This window comes from Fringilla coelebs (assembly GCF_963513975.1).
Source record: "Fringilla coelebs genome assembly, chromosome: 24".
In the NCBI taxonomy this organism is placed as follows: domain Eukaryota; kingdom Metazoa; phylum Chordata; class Aves; order Passeriformes; family Fringillidae; genus Fringilla; species Fringilla coelebs.
The window spans coordinates 4,251,591-4,272,499 of record NC_140050.1 but is presented as its reverse complement, the minus strand read 5'-3'; the positions used below and the strand labels follow the sequence as shown (position 1 = coordinate 4,272,499).

Below are 20,909 nucleotides of genomic sequence, written 5' to 3'. Positions count from 1 at the left end.
GGGGAATAGAGGGAAGAGTCTCTTCTGGAATTCCAAACCCAGTTAGTTTAGGCAGGGAGTTAAGGGGAAGATGTCAAAATATGTTTTTCATTAAGGTAACAGCGGAAAACACGAGGTTTAAAATACAGTATACAAACAATTCCTGCTCTGCTACCAGAACCTGTGCCAACAGGAGGGATTTGATCACCAGAGTTAGCTTAAACCAACAGCAACAGAGTTGTAAGTCAGAAATTTGGTATTTTATTCTGAAATATTTGCTTGGGGTGCTGCTTGCCATCAGACTTCAGTCAAAATAAGCCTTAGCAAATGATATGTTAAACGATCCCATCTGCCTGTTTCAAAGGCAGAAAAGCCAAGTAGATTTTGTTAATCCTGAATTTCCAGTTCAGCCTCCCAACTGAGAAGGGACAGTTTTTGCTCTTATTCACCATGTGGTGCTAAAGTGAATGAGGTTAGTGGTATAGGGCAGCAATCAAGACATTGACAGCGAATTTTAACAATCAATAGAACATTGAATTTTTCTTTTCTTTTTACTGGAGAAGTTTTACTTTCTGCAGATGGAAGGGAGAGAAAAAAAAGAGCACCTTCCATGCATCTGCACTTAGGTGCTGTGGCAGAAAACACTCCAGAAGGAATAATTCTCATTTTCCTGCACTCACAGCTGAGTGGAAAAGAGGAGAGGGGAACGGGGGGAAAAGGAAGAAAGAGGAGAGGGGAAAAGAGGAGGGAAGGGAAGGGAAGGGAAGGGAAGGGAAGGGAAGGGAAGGGAAGGGAAGGGAAGGGAAGAGAAGAGAAGAGAAGAGAAGAGAAGAGAAGAGAAGAGAAGAGAAGAGAAGAGAAGAGAAGAGAAGAGAAGAGAAGAGAAGAGAAGAGAAGAGAAGAGAAGAGAAGAGAAGAGAAGAGATTTAATCACAGGGTGTTTGCAGCCTGGCTCTCCAGTCCCACCAGCCTCTCCACTCGTGTGTGTGCAAGGGCCAAAGCTGAGGCTGGACAGGGAGGACAGATTTTTAAAATTCAAATCCTGTGTTATGACATTATTGGACCTTATTACTGCCTATATCCTCTAACCAGTCTGCACATGCTCCTGTTTTGGGGAGAAATCATTCTTCCAGGGAACAGACAGTAGCTCAACTCTTATATTAACTTTCTGATGCAGGGAAAATTAGTAAAATTTTTATAAACCTGAGAAAGGAAAAGGTAAAAAAATCACTACAGAGTGGCCACAGGCTGTCAGTTGTCACCAGCTTCTGCTTCACTACTGTGTTATGATGGTTATAACCTGAAGTGTAAAGTGGAAATTCATCCACAGACAATTTACTTTTCCCCAGCAGAATATTGCATGATATTCTGGCTAATCACATAATTCAATCCTCATGTATTCAGAGATCACTCAGAAATCAGGAGAATGCAATTCAAAACGTTCACTGTGTGGAACATTTCATTGCCCAAACATCACAATATAAATTCAAGCAAGTAGCTGCCAAAAGAAAAAGTTAGAATAGAAATTCCTTAATGATTGACTAAGGAGAGACTCATCACCAAGGTATTAAGTAATTCTTAGGGGAAAGTGATTTAGAATTGCAGTGTATGATGTATTAATTATTTGGTGGCAGTTGAAGAAAAATGCTTGGGTTTTAAGGACACAGCTGGAGGAATTTAACCCATGATGTAAATTGACTTTTTAAACGTGCAAAAAGGGAAATCTCAGTTTCACTGGGTCCTGCAAACAGAGCAATATGGAGCAGAAAGTTTTACTCATCTGCAGTTCATTTTTGTTCCAAAATTCCCTTTTTAGAGCATTCTAGCTGTGTTTTCATCTGGACTGTAAAACAGCCTGAAGAGTGATACCAGAGTCACTTCAGCAAGAAATGCCCCAACCACAATTTCCCCCAAATTTCTGTCACTAAATCATTTCTCCAGGGGTTTGTTGGCTGTTTTCCCTCTCTGAAATTTTTCAGCACCAAAACACAGCTCTGAGCATCATCTCTGCATCTCCACCAGCCCAAGCCCTGCAGGATCCCATCCCCAGCAAACTGGGGGAGGATATTGAAATTTTTAAATAGGAAAATCCTCTGGAGAGAGGTTTTTCCTGAGGGATCATTTTCAGAGAGCAGAAAGAAGCCAGGAGGTCCCTTCCAACCAAACCATTCTGGGATTGTCTAAGTGTCTCTGCATGAAATATTCCAGGAGGGCACAAACCAGAAAAATAGTGGCACCATCCCAAAAAAAAAAAAAAAAAAAAAAAAAAGGAAGCAGAGCAATAATGACACCATCCCCAAAAAATGTGTGTCTTGTTTTGATCAGTGAGTAAAGCTACAGTCACCTGAGGCTTTCAAAGCACTTTATAAATATTAATCCTTAGGAGTTTGCCCATCTTAACTTTCTGGCTTCTAGGGGAAAACAATAGCAACAACAACAGCAGTAAACACACAAAAAAAACCCCAAAAAACAAAAAAAACACCACACAGAAAACCCAAACAAAACAAAAACAAACCCCAAAACAACAGGGATTGAATTATTTCCTACTGGAAAATGGAAATGAAAGCACAGAGCAAATAAAGTAGAGTTTCCCAAACACAGCCTGAAGTGCCCAAGGATGTGGATTGTGCATCAGAAGAATATGGGACTGGCTAGATCAGAGATGAATTTATGTCTCAGAGGACTCCAGGGGAGTCTAAGGTGGCACAGAAACCCCAGTGAGGATGGAGTCCAGAGGCAAAGAGATAAATCAGAAATGTGGAATAAAAACCTTTGGAACTGCACTTGATCCCAATTTACTCTTGGAAATACACTCTCTCATAATGTGTTTCTAAATGTATGTATACAGGTATATTTTATATATAATTGTGCATAAATATCTAGGAAATAATCCAAATCCCACAGACACTGACAGAGCTGCAGCCCAGGGCCTGAAAACCCAGAGATTTTCTTGTGACAGTCACACCCTCAGATGTTTTGATATGAAAATGTCTCCTTTCAGTCCCCAGTAAGGAAGTGGTGATTTTGATTTTCACAACCACAGAGCCTGCAAGGAACCTGTGGGGGTTAAAGCCAAAGCACATTTCCTCACAGGACAACAAAATCCTGAGCATGATGAGGGAGATCAGGTTTGTATGGCAGATTTCATCCATGAAAAGGGGCAGAAAAGGCCAAAGTGGTCCACAGAGAGACTCACTGCAATCCATTCCCTGTCTTGGCTGTGATCACAGAATCGTGGTGATGCCTCAGGTTTGAGCTTTTCTATTTTTCACATTCTGTGCTGCTTTAGTGGGTGGGTCTGGGCTTCATATCAGGGCATGGTGAGCTCTGTGCACAGAGCAGGGAGACAAAACAATTCCTGCTCCAGCTGGGCACCAAGGACAAATGACCCAAATCTCAGCCCAGGAGCACAAACCCCGTGGGCTGGAGAGAGAAAAACAAGGGTGGGACTGCAGGGGCTGGGGCTGGGATGGGACAATGAACTGCAAGGTGCAAATGGAGCAGAACTGATCCCAGGGACAGACCCTGGGACCTGTTGTCCATTTTGGGACCATTTTGGTTCATCTTGGGAGCAGCCCTGGCTGGGCTCTGGTGCTGCCCAAGGTGGATCCATTGAGGTCTTTTAATAAATCCCTGTTTTATTCTTTAGCTCTGTCTGGTCTCAGTTCTAGGTCAGCCCTGACAAGGCATCAGTGGAATGGTTTGGGTGGGAAGGAGCCTTGGAGAACATCTGGCCATGGCAGGGACACCTCCCACTGCCCCAGGTGCTCCCAGCCCTGTCCAGCCTGGCCTTGGGCACTGCCAGGGATCCAGGGGCAGCCACAGCTGCTCTGGGCACCCTGTGCCAGGGCCTGCCCACCCTGCCAGGGAACAATTCCTGCCCAAGATCCCATCCAGCCCTGCCCTCTGGCACTGGCAGCCATTCCCTGTGTCCTGTCCCTCCATCCTTGTCCCCAGTCCCTCTCCAGCTCTCCTGGATCCCCTCCAGACCCTGCCAGGGGCTCTGAGCTCTCCCTGGAGCCTTCTCCTCTCCAGGTGAGCACCCCCAGCTCTCCCCAGGAGCATCCCAGTGGCTCCATGGGGTTTATCCCTAATTAACAGGGCAATTAACAGGGTTATTAACTCAAATAGCCCCGAGGTTCCTCACTCAAGAGGAACAGAGCCCATCCCAGCAGCCCGGGTGATGCAGCTCTGCTGGAATGTCCTGGCACAGAGTAATTAAATAATTAACCCCCCTTCCTCAGCATGAGACAATCTCTACTGAATGAAATTAAATTCTCTACTAATTTACTAAATTTATTTTAATTATTAAAATTAAATTGCTAAATTTAAATTACTAGATTTACTAAATTCAAATTAAATTACTAAATTGTCTAAAATTACTAGATTTACTAAATTTAAATTAAAATTCTCTACTAATTTAAAATTTATCAACTATTACAAACTCTAAAATAACAATATTATTATAATACTTAATTCTATAATTTTATATGACTTAATTAATATATAATATAAATAATTAATGTATTTATATATTAATTTTATATATTAATATATTAATTATGTATACATTAATACCTAAATATTATTTTATTATTATTATTATTATTATTATTATTATTATTATTATTATTATTATTATTATTATAATAAATTTCTTTGATAATCAATTTTTTTCTTGTCACTACATACATTATTTTTACTCTAATGTTTCCTCATAACAAAAAATATTAATAGTAACAACTCATGTCATAAACATGGACCCCCAGCAGATCTCTGAGTTACACCAGGAGCAGCAACAACTTTGCTTCTGCAAACCCAGCTCAGGTCAGAGGGATGCAGGTCAATGTGACAGAGGAGGTGCCTAAAATATGAGGGTGAATTTTGCATTTCTGGTTTGAGGGGAGGTGTTTCTTCTTTTTTTTTTCATATAGAAAAATCTACATTCTGAATGCAAGCAGCTGTGAGACTGGGCAAGCAAGCCCCAGATTCTTCAAGGGGCTTAAAGAAATATTCTGTGGAGGATATTTCACCTTCCTGGCAGGTGGAAGTCTTCTAACAATGGTGCACATCTGTCACATTAAGGAGAATAAATATTTGCTAGGAAGAAGGAAGCTCTGAAGACCAGCCTGGTGACCAGGAGCAATTATTTCTCTTATTATTTGTACCTATTAAAGAAAAATTTCCTCCCATGATTGGCCATTTAAGGTCATGAATATTTGAAAAGATCTGCATTTCATCTCCTTTGGGGTGAAGGGTGGGGGTTTGAACAGCACAAGAAATTGTTTAAATGCAAGATAAAGACAGAACCAGTCCATGTGCACTTCTTCCCATCTCCCCCCACATTTCACAGCCCAGAGGTGGATTTGGAGTTGTTTTTTAGACTGGACCATCCCAGGCAGCTCAGGGAAGGAGGAGAAAAATATCCTTGCACAGAGCAGCGAGGTGACAGCGCTGACAACAGCAGCTCCAGCACACCAAGAGCCTGGGCTTATCTCCCAACTGCTTCCTCCCAGCTTATCAGAGGCTGCACAACCTCCCTTCCCTGCCAAACAAGAGCCCTGGCTAACAGAAAATATCAAACTGTTGGTCAGAAAGGCCCCAGAGCTGCTGGAATATCCAGCTCTGTGCAGAACCCATCCCTGCTTCCCATGAGCTGCACAGAGAGGGGGCATTGTCCACCTCAGCACACATCTCCAGGAGCCTCCTGCTCCAGCCTGGGCTCACAGAATTCCAGAATATCCTGAGCTGGATCCCACAGGGATCAAATCCAGCCCCTGTCCCTGCACAGACCCCCCAAACCCCACCCTGAGCAGCCCTGAGAGCTCTGTCAGAGGGGCTGGGAGCAAAAACCCTGAGAGGAGCCCCTGAGGGAGCTGGGGGAGCTCAGCCTGGAGCAAAGGAGGCTCAGGGGTGCCCTCATGGCTCTGCACAGCTCCTGAAAGGTGCCTGTGCTCAGCTGGGGCTGGGCTCTGTCTGCAGCAGCACTGACACAACCAGAGCACACAGCCTCAGGCTGCACCAAGGGAAATTCAGGTTGGGTATCAGGAAAAAAATACAGGTTGGGTATTAGGGAGTTGGTGAGATCCTATCCTATAGGCAGGACATTAGGAAAAACCTAATTAGGATATTAGGAAAAAATATCAGTTGGATATTAGGAAAAATTCATCATTCTTTCAGATTTTCATGGAAAGGGTGATAAAGCTCTGGAATGGCTGCCCAGGGAGGTGGTGCAGTCCCCATCCCTGGGTGTGTTTAACAAAGCCTGGATGTGGCACTGGGTGCCAGGGCTCAGTTGGGGCTGGGCTGGACTCGATGATCTTGGAGGTCTCTTCCAACCCAGGGATTCTGGAATTCTGTGAATTCTGTGATTCTGTGTCCCAACACTCCTGCAGCTCTGGCAGCCTTGGCACCATTCCCTGGGGAGCCTGGGCAGTGCCCAGCAGCCTCAGGGGGAAGAACCTTTCCCTGAGCTCCATGCCAAGCCCTGGCACAGCTCCAGCCCTTCCGGGCCCCCTGTCCCTGTCCCAGAGCAGAGCTCAGCCCCTGCCCCTGTGCCTGCCTTGGGGAGGAGCTGCAGCCCCTGAGGAGCCTCCCCTCAGACCCTTCCCCAGGTTTGTATCCCTGAGCAGGCTGGAAAGGTGTGGCAGCAGTGAGGAACAGGCTCAGGAAGGACACACTGACACTGCTCTGCCCTGCTCATCCCTGTGGTGACACAGCTCTGTCCTGGGCACTGCAGACACTGGTGAGATGTCAGATTAAACCTTTTTCTGACCCAGAGATGGGGTAACTGAGAGGTGTTTTAAAAACTTTAATTCCATTTTCAGTCTCATGTGAAGGGTGAGACAATACAGATGTTATAATTCTCACCAATACAATCAGAAGCCAATTATTTCCTAATTACAATACACTATAAGGGCTTCTTTCTGTCAGGCTTTGAGAATTTTCTACAAATCCATTTCCTACATTGAGACCTTGCTCCACCATGGTCATGAGGTGATGGAGAGAGAAATGCCACTTGTATTTGGAGTTCCTGTGCCTTGTTAAGCAGCCTCATTCATACACCAAGTAAAGGATAATTAATAAATCATCTAATTGTAAAACTGCCCATTACCAGCCAGTAACTGAACCCATACTAGTACCATCAGCACTAAGCCAACCAACACATCATCAAGCATCAGCTCAGCTCAGGATCAGATCTAGGAGAAAGCCAAGAAGGGAACAGAAAAAGAATCCCAGAATGGTTTGGGTTGGAAAGGACCTTAAAGCTCCTCCTGTTCTGCCTCCTGCCACTTTCTCACCACCCATCCAGCCTGGTCTGGAACACTTCCAGGAAGCCTCAGCTTCTCTGGGCAACCTATGCCACAGCCTCATCACTCACAAAGGGAAAATTCCTTCCTGATATTTCATCTAAACCCCTCTCTCTTTCAGTTTAAAGCCATTTCCTTTCACTGAGTTGATGCTCCACTCCAACAGCACCTAAAATATGAGAAATCCTGTGTACAAAAGCATCATCAGATGCTCAGGTGCTCCAGAAGACACTCATCCATCATAAATAACCCTCACAAATCAGGGGAACACAGTAACTTCCACCAGCACTGCACTGAGGCCATCACTGTATTGCTGTGCAGCACTGCTGGATGTCTCTAGATTAATAATAATAATAATAATAATAATAATAATAATAATAATAATAATAATAATAATAATAGTAATAATTCAGAACACAAGGGCAGGGGCAGTGCAGGGTTTTACCTGTCAGTGTGAGGCTGCTTTATCTAAAGCCTCCAGGACTCCCAGACACCAGAGGTCAGAAGAACAAGAAGAACTGATATAATTCCCTGGGCAGGGTGAATGTTTAATCAGCTGTGTGTTAAGCCAGAAATTCTCCAGAACAGTTCCAGGGTTGTCATGGTGGCAATGGGATCTTAAGCTGATACTAAGGAACAGTCTGACAATGACTAACCAGGTGGTTGTTAAGGAAATTGCTAATTCTGCTGAGGTTGTTTGCCTATAATCATTCCACCCCCGCTTTTTCCCCTTCTCTCCTCTTCCCCTGATGTTTCTTGTCAGTCTTAACTAGTGACACCTCCAGAAGAGGCATCCTTAATGACAGGCTCCATTCAGCAGGACCCTTTGCCTCGTGTTAACCTCAAAGAACCACCAGCCACGTAATCCCAGACAAATTCCTCAATTACTGGTCAAACATCACTTCATTGCTCCAAATTCCTGAATTACCCCAAACATCACTTTATCCTCGTGCTTCCAAATGAGTGGGGCACTTCCAAAACTCAGCCATGGAGACAGAACCATCTCTCTTCACACCTGGATTTGCTCCTGATGTGTGGAGCCCACGAGGATTCCCCCACGCCCAGCACGGCTGCAAAAGGGATGTTTGTGAGTTTGGAGCATGGGTTTGGTTCCTGATGGGAAAGGCAAAATGTGCACTCCTAAGATCATTGGGAGAGAAGTAAATCCAGCCAGGATCATCTTCTCTATAAGGGAGGTGGGAAATTTATGTGCCAAACAGCAATTGCTGGGGTTTGAACTACTCTGAAAGGCCTGGAATGTGAGCCCTGCTGCTCTGGCTTTGAGAGGGAGCCAGGAAATCTCACAGAATCCTGGAATGATTTGGGTTGAAAAGGACCTGAAAGCTCATCCCATCTCACCCCTGCCATGGCAGGGACACCTTCACTGTCCCAGGCTGCTCCCAGCCCTGTCCAGCCTGGCCTTGGGCACTGCCAGGGATGAGGCAGGCACGTCTTCTCTGGAAAACCTTTGGCTCACCCTCCTGACAGCAAAGAATTTCTTTGGTTATCAAACCTAAATTCCCTTTCTTTCAGTTTCAACCCCATTGCCCCTTGTCCTGCCACTCCTGATTCACAGAAGCTGAACACAGTGCCCTCCCCTGAACTTCTGCTTTCATCCTGCTCATGTTCCACCTTTTCTTTGCCAGGATGAGACTTTGTAAGGATCAGAGATGCCCTGAAGAAGTCAGAGCATGGAGTCACCCTGATGCCTCAGGTTTGAGCTTTTCTATTTTTCACATTCTGTGCTGCTTTAGTGGGTGGGTCTGGGCTTCATATCAGGGCATGGTGAGCTCTGTGCACAGAGCAGGGAGACAAAACAATTCCTGCTCCAGCTGGGCACCAAGGACAAATGATCCAAATCTCAGCCCAAGAGCACAAACCCCGTGGGCTGGAGAGAGAAAAACAAGCAGGGTGGGACTGCAGGGGCTGGGGCTGGAATGGGACAATGAACTGCAAGGTGCAAATGGAGCAGAACTGATCCCAGGGACAGACCCTGGGACCTGTTGTCCATTTTGGGGCCATTTTGGTTCATCTTGGGAGCAGCCCTGGCTGGGCTCTGGTGCTGCCCAAGGTGGATGCATTGAGGCCTTTTAATAATTCCCTGCTTTATTCTTTAGCTCTGTCTGGTCTCAGTTCTAGGTCAGCCCTCACAAGGCATCAATGGAATGGTTTGGATGGGAAGGAGCCTTGGAGAACATCTGGCCATGGCAGGGACACCTCCCACTGTCCCAGGCTGCTCCCAGCCCTGTCCAGCCTGGCCTTGGGCACTCCAGGGATCCAGGGGCAGCCACAGCTGCTCTGGGAATTCCATTCCAGCCCCTCCCCACCCTCCCAGGGAACAATTCCCTCCAAATACCCCACAAAAATCTCCCCTTTCCCAGTGGGAAGCCATTCCCTGGCCTCTCCTGGAGCCCCTCCAGGCCCTGCAAGGGGCTCTGAGCTCTCCCTGGAGACTTCATGGGCTGGAGCTGTAATTAGACAATTAACTCCAATATGCAAATGGAGCAGAACTTATAAAATTGAGAGACCCCGTGACCTGTTGTCCACTTTGTGGCCATTTTGGGTTGTGCTGCCCAAGGTGGATCTATTGAGGCCTCTTAATAAATCCCTACTTAATTAATTAACTCTGTCTGGTCTCTGTTCTAGGTCAGCCTTCACAAGGCATCAGCCCTGCCAGGGGATTCAGGGACGTGTCTTGAGCTGCTCCTCCTCAGAGCCTGCACACAGGTACCTGCTGCTCTTTATCCTCACACACATCCACACATCCTGCACATGAAGCCAAAGAAAAACTCCCTCACACAGGAAAAAAAATAAAAATAGTGGAACCTGGATGGTGGGAACGTGCACCCCAGTGAGCTCATCAGGGAGGAATATCTCTACAGTCAATGTAATTATTATTTCTGTCAGCTTCTTGCTGAGGATTTCTTTCAGATTTGGGACAAGAAAACAAAGCATCTGATTTTTGTTTGCATATTCTTTATAGGAAAGTCATTATTGGTGCAGCATTCTGTGACCTGTTTCTTTGCAATATTCAGTCATTAACCTCTTGCAAAGTTTCCTCCTCCCACGACGCATTTGTACAACTCTGAGACTTCTCTGCCATTTATTAAGCTCAGAAAAACAAATTTCTAATAGAAATCTAACTGAGGAAAAAAACCAAACTTATGAATTCCCTTTAAATGACTTTTCAAATGCCTTCATTTGGGATTTCTACAGCTCTTCACTCCTGAGGACATCAGGAAATATGCAAGGGAATGACATGAAGTTGTGTCAGAGCATGGGATGGATCTCAGAGAAAGGTTCTTCTGTAATTTTATGACCAGATCAAGGAACCAAAACAGTTTCTAAAGTTCTGTTTGGGAAACTTCTTGCTTCTGTTGCAATTTAAAATACACCTTTTAACTTTATTGCTGGGCAGACACTGCCTAACCCCTGCAGTGACATAAGTGAGCAGGAATACTGTGGGAAGAGGAAGAGTTTCTCATTCACTGACATGAAATCACATGTCTAGACATAACTACCTATTGTTTTAACAACTCAGCTTCTCTAGAAATCGCCATCTTTCATAAAACATCCCCCAAAGCTGAAAGTTAGTTTGTTTTATTTTTTCTCTTTCCCCCCCTACAAATAATTTATGTGTATTAATGTGTCCTGAAATAATTTCTGAAATACAAACATTGCCATCTCTTATAAAACACCACCAAAAGCTGAAAGTGGGTTTGTTTTTTCTGCTTTCCCCCCGAATAAAAATAATTTGTGTATTAATATGACCCTGAAATAATTTCCTCTCTGTGCTTTATGTGCTAAGAAAAGGGACTCTAGGAAGTGCCCTGTGCAAATGGACTCCTCTTTGCTCAGGGAGTTAAGGTTTGTGAAAAAAGGTTTTGTTATCTATTTATGAATTTATGGATAATTATTCCATAAACTGCTCAGATTCCTCTGTTTAGGAGTCCATAGTTTGTGCTGAAGGAAGATTTGGCCATCTATTTATGAATTTATGGATAATTATTCCATAAGCTGCTTGGATTTCTCTTTGCTCTGTAGGTTAAGGGGTTCATAATTTGTGCTGAAGGAAGATTTTGTCACCTATTTATGAATTTATGGATAATTATTCCATAAGCTGCTTGGATTCCTCTTTGCTCTGTAGGTTAAGGGGTTCATAGTTTGTGCTGAAGGAAAGTCTTGTCACCTATTTATGAGTTTATGGATAATTATTCCATAAGCTTCTTGGATTCCTCTGTTTAGGGGTCCATAGTTTGTGCTGAAGGAAGATTTTATCACCTATTTATGAATTTATGGATAATTATTCCATAAGCTGCTTGGATTCCTCTGTTTAGGGGTCCATAGCTTGTCTTGATGGAAGGTTTTATCACCTATTTATGAATTTATGGACAATTACTCCCTAAGCTGCTCGGACAGACGTGGGAAAGCCGGCACGTTCCCAGACAATAAGCTGGATTTGTGAGTGTTTGAACAAAGGAATAAAGACTTGCCAGTCCAAATAAGACAAAACAACGCGTCTGAAAGCGCAGATTACAGACAGAAACCTCCCCTTTTTGGGTGTCCAAGATCGGCACCACAAGCCCGGATCCCGGCGGATCCCAGCTCGGGTTCTGCTGGATCCCAGCTCGGGTTCTGCTGGATCCCAGCCCCGGTCCTGATGGATCCCAGCCCGGGTCCCAGTGGATCCCAGCCCCAGTCCTGCTGGATCCCAGCCCTGGTCCTGATGGATCCCAGCCCCGGTCCTGCTGGATCCCAGCCCCGGTCCTGATGGATCCCAGCCTAGATTCTGGTGGATCCCAGCCCGGATCCTGATGGATCCCAGCCCGGGTCCCGATGGATCCCAGCCTGGTTCCTGCTGGATCCCAGCCCGGGTCCTGGCAGATCCCAGCCCGGGTTCTGATGGATCCCAGCCCAGGTCCTGCTGGATCCCAGCCCTGGTCCTGCTGGATCCCAGCCCGGATCCTGGTGAATTCCAGCCCAGGTCCTGATGGATCCCAGCCCGGATCCTGGTGGATTCCAGTCCGGGTCCTGATGGATTCCAGCCCCGGTCCTGCTGGATCCCAGCCCCGATGGATCCCAGCCCAGGTCCTGCTGGATCCCAGCCTGGGTCCCGATGGATCCCAGCCCGGGTCCTGGTGGATCCCAGCCCGGATCCTGCTGGATCCCAGCCCTGGTCCTGCTGGATCCCAGCCCTGGTCCTGCTGGATCCCAGCCCGGGTCCTGATGAATCCCAGCCCGGGTTCTGATAGATCCCAGCTCAGATCCCAATGGATCCCAGCCCGGGTCCTGCTGGATCCCAGCCCGGGTCCCGGCAGATCCCAGCCCAGGTTCCGATGGATCCCAGCCCGGGTCGCAGCGGATCCCAGCCCGGGTCCCGGCGGATCCAAATCCCCGGGGCCGGGCGGGCACGCCGGGCTCCCGCTGGCCGGCATCCAGCCCTGCACTGCTGTGGCATTTGTTCCGAGGGAGGCAGCCAGGGAGGAAGATCTGGGGTTAAATATAACTCGGTAGCTTCCAGCAGAAACTCCCGAGCGGGCGGGACCCGCCTGTTGAATCAGCAGCACGCCCGGACTCCGCTTTTAGCTCGGCTAAAGCTCAAAGCGAGGGGGGGAAATGGGCTGGAATATGCGAAAGCTGTTCTGCTTACGGGCCTCCATGGGCAGGGAAAACATGTTGTGATTAAACGTGGCAGCTGTCGGTGCTCCGAGGTGTTACAAGCAAGGGGTTATTTAAAGACAATGAGTGGCGCCGTCTTTTCTGCAGCACTGAAGTTACTTCGTGGCAGAAAGTGGCTTTTAGTGGCAGGGAATACTCTCAGCTGGAGGATTTCCCCCAAAAGCCAGGAGAAATGATGTCATCCCCATGATTACAGAATTCCAGGATAGGCTGGGATGGAAGGGAGCTGAAATCCCACCTTGGTCCACCCTGTCCCATGGCAGGGACACCTTCCACTAGCCCAGGGTGCTCCAAGCCCCATCCAACCTGGCCTTGGGCACTTCCAGGGATGGGTCTGACCGTGTTTGCACAAACAAAACTACACAGAAAGTGTATTTCTGATGTAGCTTCACATTCCTAACACACAATTTAACACCAACTCTCTCTAGACCACACTCCCAGCCCGGCTGCAGGGGCTCAGTGTGGTGGCAAGTCCCTTGATAAAGGAGATGCCTCCATTTATAGGTCATATCTACAAGTTTATATGGCAATCCTACAAATTTATACAGCAATCCTACAAATTTATATGGTAATCCTACAAATTTATATGGCAGTCCTACAAAACACTCCTTGAGAGGGCAGATCTGATGCTAAAGGAAAAGACCTCAGTGTGCTGCCTGCAGTGTCAGCCCCTCTCCAGGTGCTGCAGATTTCCCGGTGGCTCAGACCCCTCCCCAGGAGCAGAGCTGGCTCTGGGGGCCCCAGGACAGGGACACTGCTCCTGAGAGAGGAATTCATGAGATGCAAATGGCTCAGCAGGGAGATGTAAAGCAGGGGTGGCTGTGAGGGACCTGGCTCTGCCTTTTCTTCTGTGGCAGTGGATGTTCCTATCCCCATCCCCAGGATCATTCCTGTTCTGCAAGAAGCAAGCAGGGACAAAGAAATTCCAGCTGTCAACCCCTTCTGTCTGCACTTTCAGCCTTCAGGCCAAGATCCTGTTGTTACCTGAGAACCCAGATTCCGATTAAAAAGATGAGCAGTTCCAAACCTCGTGGTTATGGGAACAGCTCTGACAACACCAACTCCAAACAACAAACCCCCGGAGCCTGCCCACAGCTGTGTAACCCCAAGGCAAATGAAACACATCTCACAGAATTCCAATACATCTCCCCTCCCTTAGGACAGCAACACTGAGAGGTAAAGACACAGCTGGATGTGTTGGGTTTTTTTAGAAACATGAGCGGAGATTTTCATGTATCAAACACCTCTTTAGTCCTACAAAGTCCTACAAGGTCCTGCTTTGGGGGGTTTTGCCTCAGCAGCCACACAGAAATCAAACTGTTCATCCCAAACTCTCTCAGCAGACACAGTCAGAGGTTGATTGAACCCGTCTTGAACAAGGTAACCACGACAGAGCCTCCCAAAATGCCTCCCCTTCTAGTAAATGTGCCATTTTAAAATAAAACCTGAGACTGAAATGATCCTGAACTGGCTGAAGCAAACTCAGACTGAAAAGTGAAACAGCAGAGGCAGAGAGGGAAGCTCAGGAGCTTAAGGTCGGTATTTAGAGACTGATTTTTTTTCTCTTCTCTTAAGCCAGACGTTACTTTCTATTCTCAAATGATTTGTAAGCAAGATAGAGTTGAAAAGTTTGGGCAGAAGCAGATGAAACAGCCTCGACTAAATTATTCCGAAGCTGAGCTCTCAGTTTAAACTATCAGTTAAAGCCTCAGTTTAAGGACATTCCAAATGCAAAAAGGTAAAGTGGATTTAACAAAATATTTAATAAAATTATTATTTATTTTGCTCTTTAATTAGTAAGTCTCGTCTTTTTCAAAAGCAAAGCCAAAATAAAGGCTTCGGAGTGCTATCTAAGTAAAAAGAATGGAAACATTTAATCAGGCAGCGAGAACTCACGCTTGAAACAGGCACGTCCACAAAATCCCACTCTAACAGGAGATGAATCTTGTTTCACAACACACTTTATTCAAAACCAACAGCAGAAACCACATCAAGAACAGACGGCAGATGCTTGCAAATAGGTCTCGCTGCGATTTCCCCTCCTTTCTGAGCCCGACTCGAGAAAGCGAGCGCCGGGATCTCCCAGCTCTGGCAAACTCCAGGGACGAGCTGGAGTTGAAACCACCTCCCTCCACCCCCAAAGAGGAGGAGGAGGAGCGCAAGGGGGGGACGGGGACAGCGCGGGCAGGAGGACGGGGATAGCACGGGGAGGGCGACAGCAGGAAGAGAAGGACGGGGACAGCAGGAAGAGAGAGGGACGGGGACAGCACGGAGAGGGGGAGAGCACGGAGAGGGCGCGGGTACAGCGCTGAGCCGTGCCGGCTCCGATCCCAGCGGAGCGCCTGCCCTGGGCCCGCTCCCGACCCTGAGCGGACACTTTGGGGCTCGCGGACCGGCTGGGACCCCCCGGCAGCGCCGCGTCCCCGCCGCCCGCGGAGCCGGGAGCGCGTTGTTCCGGGCAGCCCCGCGGGGCCGGGAGCGCGTTGTTCCGGGCAGCCCCGCGGGGCCGGGAGCGCGTTGTTCCGGGCAGCCCCGCGGGGCCGGGAGCGCGTTGTTCCGGGCAGCCCCGCGGAGCCGGGAGCGCGTTGTTCCGGGCAGCCCCGCGGGGCCGGGAGCGCGTTGTTCCGGGCAGCCCCGCGGGGCCGGGAGCGCGTTGTTCCGGGCAGCCCCGCGGAGCCGGGAGCGCCTTGTTCCGGGCAGCCCCGCGGAGCCGGGAGCGGCGGTGCGCGGGGCCGCGGCCCCCCCGCCGGCCGGGCGGTGTCAGTTCCCGTGCCCGGGCGGGGCCGCGCTGCGGGCGGTGCCCCGGGGCAGCGGCACCGGCCCGGGAGGGGGAGCCCGGGGCGGTTCGGCGGCGCCGCCTCCGCCGCTCCCCCGCTCCCAACTTTCCGAGGGCGGCGCGACCGGCGCCCCCCGCCCCGGCGCGCGGCGGGACCGCGCATCCCGCGCCGGGACAAGCCGGGTCCGCGCCGCCGGCCCGCGCCGCGCCGGCCCCGCGGAGGACGCGCAGACCGCGCACATCCCTGCACCCCCCCCGGCCGCGGTCCCACTTCCAGCCCGTCACGGGGCGGCCCCGCTCACCTGCCGTCCCCGCCGGGTGCCGCGGGCTGCGCTGGGCTCCGGCCGCCGGGGCCGCGCGTTGCCGCCGTTGGCAAGTAACAGTCTCCAGGGCTACGGTCACTATGGCGCCGGGCGCCGGGTCTCGAGGCAACTGTTGCTACCCCGGCCCCGCGCGTCACCGCCCGGCCCCGCCCCGAGGAGGCGTGCCCAGCGTTTCTCCCATGTCCATTGGTGCAGCGACTGCCCGTCACACGAGGGGGCGGGACTCGTGGCTGGAGGACCAATAGCCTGGCGGAGAGGGCGTGGCCGGCTGTTGGCGCGCGGTTTGGCGCCTCGGCGCGGGGCGGGGCCGGGAGCGTGACGCGCGCGCGCGCGAGCGGGGACGCGGTGAGGGGGAGGACGAGGGGGCGGGGCCTGCTCGATGATTTCACCTCAACAAATCCCCCAAAATAATAAAAAAAAAAATTAAAAAGTAGCTTTTCCCGCTGTTAAACATTACAAAAGGGCGGGCTGCCACTGGGGTTGTTGTGGGGTTTTTTTTTGTAACCCCCTCCACGTGCCATCAAGCCGTCGTCATGGCGACGGGGCGTGACGTCACCGACAACAACGCGCGGGGTGGTGGTGGGGGGGGTGACGGACGGATGGGAGCGGGCGGGGCCAGCGGGGTTTGGGGCGAATTGGGGGAATTTCGGTGAAATGCTGCTTCCCCCCCGAACTGGGGGAATTTCGGTGAAATGCTGCTCCCTCCCGCCCTCCGGAGCTCGGGGGAGAAGCCCTGGAGAGAAACTCGTCCTGCACGGACAGACGGACAGACGGCCAGAGCCCGGCGGCGGGACTGCGGCACAAGGCCCTGGAAATGCCGGAGAGCTCCAGAGAGAGCCCCGGGGGTGCTCCGGGCTGGGAGGGCTCAGCCGGACAGGAGAAGGCTCCAGGGAGAGCTCAGAGCCCCTGGCAGGGCCTGGAGGGGCTCCAGGAGAGCTGCAGAGGGCCTGGGGACAAGGATGGAGGGACAGGACACAGGGAATGGCTCCCACTGAAAAAAGTGACATTTAGATGGGGAAAAAATCCCGTTTAGATGGGAAATAATCCCATTTAGATGGGATATTGGGCAGGAATTGTTCCCTGGTGCTCACCTGGACAAGGGAAGGCTCCAGGGACACCTCAGAGCCCCTGGCAGGGCCTGGAGAGAATCCAGGAGAGCTGGAGAGGACAAAGCCTGGAGGGACAGGACACAGGGAATGGCTCCCACTGGAAAAAAGTGAAATTTAGATGGGAAAAAATCCGATTTAGATGGGATATTGGGCAGGAATTGTTCCCTAGCAGGAGAGGAGAAGGGAGAGCTCAGATCCCCTTTCAGGGCCCAAAGGGGCTCCAGGAGAGGGACTGGGGACAAGGATGGAGGGACAGGACACAGGGAATGGCTCCCACTGAAAAAAAGTGAAACTTAAATGGGAAAAAAAATCCTATTTAGATGGGATATTGGGAATTGTTCCCTAGCAGGAGAGGAGAAGGGAAAGCTCAGATCCCCTTTCAGGGCCCAAAGGGGCTCCAGGAGAGGGACTGGGGACAAGGCCTGGAGGGACAGGACACAGGGAATGGCTGCCACTGGAAAAAAGTGAAATTTAGATGGGGAAAATCCCATTTAGATGGGAAAAAATCCCCTTTAGATGGGACACTGGGAAGGAATTGTTCCCTGGCACAGCTGTGGCTGCCCCTGGAGCTCTGGCAGTGCTCGAGGCCAGGCTGGATGGTTCCTCACTCCCCACATCCCATCTTGTTTTATTCTGTCACTGAAACCCAGCCCAGGCTCCAGGTCACTCTCATTTTTTTTGAATGCAGGTGCTGCCAAGGAAAGCAGCTTTTTTATAAAGCTTTACGAAATATCTCTGTTTGTGGGGTTTTTATGGGGTTTTCCCCTACAGTTAAATTCAGCAGAATCCCCACCACTTGCTCTGAAAAATCCCCATCAGGTGTTTCACCATTTCCAGGATTGCTTTCCTGACATGCAATAAAAAAAAAAAAAAAAGCTTTTATGATGTATTTTTTCTGCAACGTTTTCTGAAAAGTATGTCCCAGCCTCAGCCAAGGAAGTGTGTGGAATTTGTACCCATGGAGACTCCAATAACACAGCCTGCTCCAAACACCACAGGATTATTACTTTTCTTACCTAACGCTTTGGGAAAGGAGTTACTGGAAAAGGAAGTGACTGAGTGAGGCAATTTAAATTTTAGACACTGGTTAGAGAGCAAATTTGGGGTTGCTGTTCCTGCTTTTGGGAGATTACCAAGAGAATTATACTGGAAAAATTCATGGAGTTGTGTGTCTGACTACTGTGGACACACTGAGTGAGCTTTGGAGAAGCTCCTGAGAAAAAGAATTTTTATTCTACTTTACTATTTTTATACTAATTTATTTTTATTTATACTTTATTTTTTAAATATTTCACTTTTATTCTTTTTTTATATATAATTTTATTCTTGGTGGGTTGTAGATGCTTAAGCCATAGATATTTAAAAAGAACAACTTTTAGGTGAGTGACATGTAAAGTAAAAGAGAAAATAGAGGTGGAATAGTTTTTAAAAAATCACCTAGAACAAATAAACATCCACCTTTACTCCTGGAAACTGAGACCAGATTAATAGATTTGCCTTAAACAATCCTGATGTGTTTGAAGGTTGTTCTCATTCCTTCCCTCAATCCCTTGTTTTACAAATGAAGCTTTTCCTGCTGGAAAAGCCCAGACCTTTCCTAAAAACCATTCAATAAACAGCTATTTTTTAATCCTGTGGTCACTTATTCCTGCTTGAGCAGGAATAAATGCATTGGGTTTGGCCACACTGAGTTGCACCATGCTGATTTTGAATTATCACTCAAATTTACCAGGAGCTGAATGAAATTCCTCAGCCCAAAGTGTTGTTGCAGCTCTGTTAATTTTATTTTTCAGGGCACAATTCCCCACTGAACAGCAAAAAAAGAAATGTAAAACACATTTGGGTGTGCTCCTGTTCTTCCCAAAGTGCCAATTCCTGAGTGAAACCCAAAGCACAGGTGCCAACAACTTCCTGAAATTCTCAGAACCGCTGAGCCATTGGGGCTGGAGAAGCCCCCTGAGATCTTCCAACCCACCCCAGCACTGCCCAGGCCACCACCAACCCCGTCCCCAGGTGCCACAGCCACTTTTGAACACTTGATAAAGCTTCAAATTTTTGATAATGCCCAGCACAACACCTTTGGGAAACCCTGCAGCCCACGGGGGGCCAGGCAACTCCAGGGAATCACCACAGCACTTTTATTTTTAATTATTTTAAATTAATTTTTCATTTTCTGCCGCCTCTTGTGCCAAGCTGATCGCTGGGATGAATTTTTCTTTGTTTTTTCCAGCCTGTTCATGAGCCAGATCTCACTCCTCTCACACAATACCAGGGGCTGGGGGAAGGAGATTAATTTCAAAAAAGTTGTAAAGAAAGAGAAGTTGGATTTTTCTCTTCCTTCTCTTTAATCCCAGCTTGCTGCAGCTGTCTCTGCTACCCACAGGAGGGCACGTTCCTCAAAGCAAACTGGAATTCAGCTCAAACCCAATCCTGCCCAAAGGATCTCATTGATTGACTTGATTTCACTAAAGGGACGTTTTGACAGAAAAAAAATGTTCTGATGAAAGCAAATTCCTTGCAAAGGTAGCAGGATCATTTGAAATATTGTGTTTATCCATGGAAAATGTTGTTGTTTTAGGTGCTGGAAATGAAACCTGAAATGAAACTATTCATTTAAATTGTTTCCTGTGTGAAAAAAAATCCCAGAAAAAAAACCAAAATAAATTTTTAAATTGCCTTTGGGATTTTTGCTTAAAGAAATGGTTTGCTTGTTTTAAATGGGAGAATCCCCATTCCAAACAGGGACCTGGGAGATTTCTGTGTCAGCTTCCTCCCGTCCTTGGAGGTGTTTTCCAACCCTGGCAAAGGCTGCCCTGCACAACGTGGGATTTGGGAAGGTCACTCTTCCCAACCTCACCTCTTCCCCCTAACAAGCTTTTAGCCCACCTAAAATCCCAAATGCTCTCTTTTCCACCACCTTGGAAATTTCCTTTTATGAGATTTAAAGGACCAAGCATTTATCTGCAGTTTTATCTGTTTGGTTTGGCTGTAGCTGCCTGGAAATTCCACAAAAAAACATTGGATAAAGTCATGGAAAAAAACCACAGAGCCCGTGGGGTTTTTGTGTGTCACTCCCTGCAGCTCCTGAGCCCACAGGAGGAGGATGTGCCCACAAGTGGGATGAAATCATGAGCAGTCAGATTGATATGACTGAATCCGTGTGTAATTGTGTGGAATTAAACCCTCAGTGGCTGAACAGCCCCTGTGCAGGGTTTAAATGGAATTTCTGCACATAGCACAGGCCTGCTGGGGAGTGAGACAGAGGCAGTACAAAACAACACATTCCATTTTCAGAAGGCTTCCAGAGTAAAATCAGGAGGAAATGATTGGCATCTGATTCCATTGATCAGAATGCTTAACAATTGCTTTATTAAACTATACTATATTACATTAATACTATATGATAATGATACCAAAGAGGTATTGTCGCTGAAAAATCCCTTTGCCAGGATTTCTTCTCCTGGGAAGCTGAGAAACCTCAGAGAAAAAGGAAAACAATATGATCTCCTTTGCTTCTCCTGTGTTTTGCTGCTTTGGAATGTGGTTGGAGATTGTTTATCCAACAGGTGGATGTTTGATTAGTTTCATGTAATTGTTTTCACTTAATGACCAATCACTGTCCAGCTGTGTTGGGACTCAGGCGTCAGTCATGGGTTAGTATCTAATAATTAGTATCTTATAATATACAAGTATATATTATAAGTATATATATCATATCTTATATAAATAATAT

At 48.1% G+C, this 20,909-nt stretch overlaps 1 protein-coding gene across 7 annotated transcripts in view; it reads right to left on the bottom strand.

The window, feature by feature from the left end:
- Positions 1-16,164, bottom strand: part of RFX2 (regulatory factor X2) — an 82,682-nt gene extending 66,518 nt beyond the window's left edge. For 6 of the 7 annotated variants that reach the window (XR_014616736.1, XR_014616737.1, XM_084221326.1 and 3 more), the window contains exon 1: positions 16,047-16,164. The gene's annotated coding sequence lies outside the window, so the exon portion shown is untranslated. The remainder of the gene's footprint in view (positions 1-16,046) is intronic. The other variant, XM_084221327.1, reaches the window with a different exon arrangement.
- Between the last annotated feature and the right edge of the window lie 4,745 nt (positions 16,165-20,909).